Raw genomic sequence first — 7,871 nt, forward strand, 5'->3', positions numbered from 1 at the left:
CCTATGAGTGAGAACATGCGGTGTTTGATCTTCTGCTCTTCTGTCAGTTTGCTGAGAAGGATGCCCTCTCTCCATCCTATTCCAGTGTGACGGCAGCCTTGGCCTTGAGTGTCAGAAGTTAAGTCTCTACTTCTTTCCCTCAAACTAGAAGGAACAGAGCAGACCCTATTTGCAAATTATTATGTACATCTGTTGTAACCTGGCTACGGAATACCTAGAGGACTGATGTAGGGTGCTCATCTCTGTATAGCATAACTCAGAATGCAGGAAGAAAGAGCAGTGGGCACTTCTCCCCTTGTAGTTTGTAAAGCTATAGGGGAATTACAAGTCAACAGATGCTTTAGGCAAGAGATTTCAAGTGGAGACAGACAACAGACCATCTAAGGCCAAGAGGAGAAGCTGGGGTGAGACTCTTTGGGAAATTAAGACATGCAAAGGTAGCCACACATATGGAAGAATTTAGTAGTTCACACGTGGTCAAACAAGATGCATGCTCAGAAGACATCTGAGATGACATTAAGTTTTCACTTCAGGCTGAATCCTAGACTCAGAGCAAGCCTATCTAAGTAGCAAAGGAGTGCCCCAGCACAAAACCCATCTGCAAAGCCTAGAAGAGGAGTTTTTCACTATTTTAGGCTTCTTTTGTGAGGAGGGCTATTGTTTGGTTGTTTCAGCACCACACATTCAAAAACTCTCTGTGAAAACATTAACTAAACCAAGCTAAAATAGCAGAGTGATCACACATGGCAAGGGCTTTGCAAAAATTGTTTGAAAAATTCTCAAAACAGACTACCATAGCCTTTGGCAATCAGAAAGAAAAAGAGCAAATGTTGGGAAAAGAAGAAAATCTGTTTTTCAGAGTTACCACAGTATAATAGTCAAATACTCGATATTCAATAAAAAGTCACAATGCATAGGAATAAAAAAAGAAAATATGGCTTGTTCAAAGAAACAAAGTAAAAACCAAAAATCATCTATGAAGAAACCCAGACATCAGAATTACTACACAAAGACTTTAAAACAACTGTACTATGTATGCCCAAAGAGCCAAACAAAACCACAAAGAACTAAAGGGGATCAGAAAAATAATATATGAACAAATGAGAATATAAATAAAGACATAAAAGTTATGAAAAAGGAAACAAAGAAAAATATTGGAGCTGAAAAGTACAAAAACTGAAATAACTTTACTAGACAGGTTCAACAGCAGGTTGAAACAGACAGAAGAATGAATCAGCTAACTTGAAGAGAGGCAACTAAAATAGTCAAGTGTGAGGAACAGAAAGGAAAAACAAGTTAGCTAATTTTTTGTGCCTTTTGATTAAAAGTAGATCTCTTGAAGACAGCGTGTAGTTAGGTGTGAGAGTGCATTTATTCATCAGTCGTTGAGTCAAGGTCTGCAGGACAGACCTCCACAGGTGGTCACTGACATCTCAGGTGGTGACCCCAATGTGATCAAGGTCTCAGGTGGTGACCCCGACATGATTGAGGTCTTTAAGAAAACTGTAGACCAATATCTCTTATAAATATTAATGCAAAAATTCCCAACGAAATACTAGCAAACACACTTCTTTAGTATATTAAAAGGATTATATATTATGACCAAGTAGGATTTATCCCTGGAACGAAAAGATGATTTACCATATGAAAATTCATCAGTGTAATACACCACAGTTGTATAATAAAAGATAAAAACCAAACAATAATCTCGATTGATGTAGAAAAAGCATTTGATGATACTAAACACTATTTCATGATTAAAAAAAAAAACTCGGTTAAGCTAGACAAAGTAACGAAGATAATATTTACAAATTGTATATCTGATGAGATTACTATCTAGAATATTTTTTAAGCCCCTACAATGCAACAGAAAAATTCAAAATGGACAAAGGACTTTAAATGAACATTTCTCCAAAGAAGCTATATAAATGGCCAATAAGCACAAGAAAATATGCTCAGCATCACTAGTCATTAGGTAAATTCAAATCAAAACCACAGTGGGATACCCCTTCATGCTCGCTAGAATGACTGCTATCAAAACAAACAAACAAGCCTGGCATGGTGGCTCAGGCCTATAATCCCAGCACTTTGGGAGGCAGAGGAGGGTGGATCATTTGAGGTTAGGAGGCCAAGACCAACCTGGCCAACATGGTGAAACCTCATCTCTACTAAAAGTACAAAACTTAGCTGGGCAGTAGTGGCATGCACCTGTAATCCCAGCTACTCCAGAGGCTGAGGCAGGAGAATCACTTGAGCCTGGGCAATGGAGGTTGTGATGAGCTGAGCTCGTGCCATTGCTCTCCAGTCTGGGCAACACAGTGAGACCCTGTCTCAAAAGCAAACAAAAAAAAAATAAATAGAGAATAACAAGGACAGGCAAGGACTTGGCAAACTCAGAATCCTCGTGTCACTGCTGGTGGAAATATAAAATGGTGCAGATGCGTGGAACACAGTTTGGCTGTTCCTCAAGAAGTTTAACACAGAATTACCATATAATATAACAAGTTCATTTCTAAGTGTACACCCCCCAAAATTTGAAAGCAACCACTCGAAGAGTTACTTGTACATTAATGTTCATAGCAGCATTATGCACAGTAGCTAAAATGTAGAAAGAACCAAGTGTCCAGTGATGGATGAATGAATGAAAATGTGATATATACATATAACGGAATATTCTTCAACCTTAAAAAGAAGTCAAATCTAATATATTCTATAATATGGCTAAGCCTTGAAAATACTAAGTGTTTGCCAGATGAAAAATGACAAATGGTGTATGATGTACCTAGAATAGGCAAATTCATAGAGACAGAAAGTAAAACAAAGGTTACCAGAGGATTGTAGAAGGAAGAATGGAAAGTTATTTTTTAATGGGTACAGAACTTCTGTTTGGGACTATGAAAAAGTTTTTGAAATGGATAGTGGTGACTGTTACACATTGGGAAGTCACTAAGACCACTGAATTGCACATTTTAAAAGTGTTAAAATGGTAAATCTTATGTATATTTTACCACAATTTAAAAAGTTTTTAAAAACTCCTTTTTTAACATTTTTTTTAAACTTTAAGTTCTGGAATACATGTACAGAACATGCAGATTTGTTACATAGGTATACATGTGCCATGGTGGTTTGCTGCACTTATTGATCTCTAAGTTCCCTCCCCTTGCCTCCCACCCCCAACAGATCCTGGTGTGTGTTATTCTCCTCCCTGTGTCCATGTGTTCTCATTGTTCCTACTTATGAGTGAGAACGTGTGGCGTTTGGTTTTGTGTTCCTGTGCTAGTTTGCTGAGGATGATGGCTTCCAGCTTCATCCATGTTTCTGCAAAGGACATGATCTTATTTCTTTTTATGGTTGCGTAATACTCCATGGTGTATATTTACTGCATTTTCTTTATCCTGTCATTGATGGGCATTTGGGTTGTTTCCAAGTCTTTGCTGTTGTAAATTGTGCTGCAATAAACATATGTGTGCATGTGTCTTTATAGTACAATGATTTATATTCCTCTGGGTATATATCCAGTAATGGGATTGCTGGGTAAAATGATATTCCTGATTCTAGATCCTTGAGGAATCACCATACTGTGTTCCACAGTGGTTGAACTAATTTGTATTCCCACCAACAGCGTAAAAGTGTACCTATTTCTCCACAGCCTCACCAGCATCTATTGTTTCTTTGCTTTTTAATAATCACCACTCTGACTGGTGTGAGATGGTATCTCGTTGTGGTTTTGATTTGCATTTCTGTAATTATTAGTGATGTTAAGCTTTTTTTCATATGTTTGTTGGTCATGTAAATTTCTTCTTTGAGAAGTGACTGTTCATAGACTTTGCTCACTTTTTAATGCGTTGTTTGGTTTTTTCCTGTAAATTTGTTTAAATTTCTTGTAAATTCTAGATATTAGACCTTTGTCAGATGAATAGATTGCAAAAATTTTCTCACATTGTGTAGGTTGCCTGTTCACTCTGATGACAGTTTCTTTTGCTGTGCAGAAGCTTTCATTTAATTGGATCCCGTTGTCAATTTTGGCATTTGCTGCAATTGTTTTTGGTGATTTCAGCATGAAGTCTTTGCCCATGCCTATGTCCTGAATGATATTGCCCAGATTTTCTTCTAGGGTTTTTATGGTTTTGGGTTTTATATTTAAGTCTTTAATCCATCTTGAGTTAATTTTTGTATAATATGTAAGAAAAGGATCCAGTTTCAGTATTCTGTATATGGCTAGCCCGTTTTCCTAGCACCATTTATTGAATGGGAGATCCTTTCCCCATTGCTTTTTTTGTCAGGTTTCTCAGAGATTAGATGGTTGTAAATGTGTGTTGTTATTTCTGAAATATCTTCTGTTTCATTGGTATATATGTCTGTTTTGATGCCAGTACCATGCTGTTTTGGTTACTGTAGCATTGTAGTATACTTTGAAGTCAGGTAGCATGATGCCTCCAGCTTTGTTTTTGCCCAGAATTGTCTTGGCTATATGGGATCTTCTTTGATTCCATATGAAATTTAAAGTAGTTTTCTCTAATTCTGTAAAGAATGTCAATGGTAATTTGATGGGAATAGCATTGAATGTATAAATTATTTTCAGCATTATGGCCATTTTTATGCTATTAATTCTTCCTATCCATGAGACAAGAAAGTTTTTTCCATTGTTTATGTTCTCTCTTGTTTCCTTAAGCAGTGGTTCGTAGCTTTCCTTGAAGAGGTTCTTCACATCCCTTGTTGGCTGTATTTCTATGTATCTTATTCTCCTTGTAGCAATTGTGAATGGGAGTTCATTCATGATTTGTCTGTCTGCTTGCTATTTTTGGTGTAAAAAAATACTTGCGATTTTTGCGCATTGATTTTGTATCCTGAGGCTTTGTTGAAGTTGCTTATGAGCTTAAGGAGATTTTAGGCTGCGATGATGGGATTTTCTAAATATGGAATCATGTCATTCGCAAATAGAGACAATTTTACTTCCACTTTTCCTATATGAATACCCATTATTTCTTTCTCTTGCCTGATTGCCCTGGCCAAAACTTCCAATACTATTTTGAATATGAGTGGTGAGAGAGAGCATCCTTGTATCAGTTTTCAAAGGGAATGCTTCCAGCTTTTGCCCATTCAATATATATTGGCTTGTCATAAATAGCTCTTAATGTTTTGAGATATGTTCCATCAATAACTACTTTATTGAAAGTTTTTAACAAGAAGGAATGTTGAATTTTATCAAAGGCCTTTTTTGCATCTATTGAGATAATCATCTGGTTTTTCTCTTTGGTTCTGTTTTTGTGATTGATTACATTTATTGATTTGCGTATGTTGAACTGGCCTTGCATCCCAGGGATGAAGCCAACTTGATCATTGTGGATAAGTTTTGATGTGCTGCTGGACTCGGTTTGCCAGTATTTCATTGAGGATTTTCACATTGATGCTCATCAGGAATATTGGACTGAAGTTTTCTTTTTTGTTGTTGTGTCTCTGTCAGATTTTGGTATCAGAATGATTCTGGCTTTATAAAATGAGTTAGGGATGAATCCCTCCTTTTCAACTGTTTGGAAAATTTTCAGAATAAATGGCACTCACTCCTCTTTGTACCTCTGGTAGAATTTGGCTGTGAATCTGTCTGGCCCTGGGCTTTTTATTGGTTTGTAGGCTATTAATTTACTGCTTCAATTTCCGAACTTATTATTAGTCTGTTCAGAGATTTGACTTCTTCCTGGTTTAGTCTTTGGAGGGTGTAGGTGTCCAGGAATTTATCCATTTCTTCTAGGTTTTCTAGTTTATTTGTATGGAGGTGTTTATAGTATTCTCTGATGGTAGTTTGTATTTCTGTAGGGTCAGTGGTGATATCCCCTTTATCATTTTTTATTGCATCTATTTTATCCTTCCCTCTTTTCTTCTTTAATAATCTGATTAGTGGTCTATCTAGTTTGTTAATTTTTTTCAAAAACCAGGTCCTGGATTCATTGATTTTTGGAGGAGTTTTGTTGTCTCTTTCTCCTTCAATTCTGCTCTGATCTTAGTTATTTATTGTCTTTTGCTAGCTTTTGGATTAGTAGCTCTTGCCTTTCTAGCTATTCTAATTGTGATGTTAGGGTGTCAATTTGAGGTCTTTCTAGCTTTCTGAGGTGGGCATTTAGTGCTACAAATTTTCCTCTTAGCACTGGTGTCCCAGAGATTCTGGTACATTGTCTCTTTGATCGCATTGATTTCAAAGAATTTCTTGATTTTTGCCTTAATTTCATTATTTTCCCAGGAGTCATTCAGGAGCAAGTTATTCAATTTCCATGTTATTGTGTGGTTTTGAGTGAGTTTCTTAATCCTGAGTTCTAATTTGATCACACTGTGGTCTGAGAGACCATTCATTATGATTTCAGTTCTTTTGCATTTGCTGAGGAATGTTTTACTTCCAATTATGTGGTCAATTTTAGAATAAGTGCCATATGGCACTGAGAAGAATGTATATTTCATTGATTTAGGGTGGAGAGTTATGTTATTGTCTATTAGGTCCCCTTGACTCAGAACTGAGTTCAAACACTGAATATCCTTGTTAATTTTCTGTCTCATTGATCTGTCTAATATTGACAGTGGGGTGTTAAAGTCTCCCACTATTATTGTGTGAGGTCCAAGTCTCTTTGTAGGTCTCTAAGAACTTGTTTTATGAACCTGGGTGCTCCTGTATTGGATGCATATATATTTAGAATAGTTAGCTCTTCTTGTTGATTTGCCCCCTTTACCATTACGTAATGTCCTTTTTTGTCTTTTTTTTATTTTTATTGACTTAAAGTCTGTTTTATCAGAGATTAGAATTGCAACCCCTGTTTGGTTTTTTGGGGGGGTTGTTTGTTTGTTTTTGCTTTTCATTTGTTTGGTAAATTTTTCTCCATCCCTTTATTTCGAGCCTATGTGTGTCTTTGCACATGAAATGGGTCTCCGGGATACAGCACACCCATGAGTCTTGACTCCTTATCCAACTTGCCAGTCTGTGTCTTTTAATTGGGGTATTTAGCCCATTTGCACTTAGGGTTAGTATTGTTATGTATGAATTTGATCATGTCATCATGATGCTATCTGGTTATTTTGCACAATAGTTGATGCAGTTTCTTCATAGCGTCATTGGTTGTAAAAACTTGGTATGTTTTTGCAGTGACTGGTACTGGTTTTTCCTTTCCGTATTTAGTGTTTCCTTCAGGAGCTGTTGCACGACAGGCCTGGTGATGATAAAATCCCTCAGCATTTGGTTGTCTGGAAAGAATTTTATTTCTCCTTCCCTTATAAAATTTAATTTGGCTGGATATGAAATTCTGTGTTGAATATCCTTTTCTTCAATGATGTTGAATATTGGCCCCCAATCTCTTCTGGTTTGTAGGGTTTCTGCTGAGAGGTCTACTGTTAGTCTGATGGGCTTCCCTTTGTAAGTGACCTGGACTTTCTCTCTGGCTGCCCTTAACATTTTTTCCTTCATTTCAACCTTGGAGAATCTGATGATTATGTGTCTTGGGATTGATTTTCTCATGAAGAATCTCAGTGGTGTTCTCTGTATTTACTGAATTTGCGTGTTGGCCAGTATTGCTAAATTGGAGAAGTTCTCCTGAATAATATCCTGAAGTGTGTTTTTCAATTTGTTTCCATTCTCCCTGTCTCCTTCGGGTACTCCAATCAATTGTAGGTTCAGCCGTACATAGTTCCATATTTCTTGGAAGTTTTGTTCATTCCTTTTCACTTTTTTATTTCTCTAATCTTGTCTGCAGGCCTTATTTCAGCAAGGTGGTCTTCAAGCTCATATCCTTTCTTCCACACTTGTTCGATTCAGGTATTGATACTTATTTATACTTTACAAAGTTTTCATGCTGTGTTTTTCAGCTCCATCAGGTCGTTTATGTTCCTCTCTA

Source organism: Cebus imitator, unplaced genomic scaffold (genome assembly GCF_001604975.1).
Source record: "Cebus imitator isolate Cc_AM_T3 unplaced genomic scaffold, Cebus_imitator-1.0 Scaffold1211, whole genome shotgun sequence".
In the NCBI taxonomy this organism is placed as follows: domain Eukaryota; kingdom Metazoa; phylum Chordata; class Mammalia; order Primates; family Cebidae; genus Cebus; species Cebus imitator.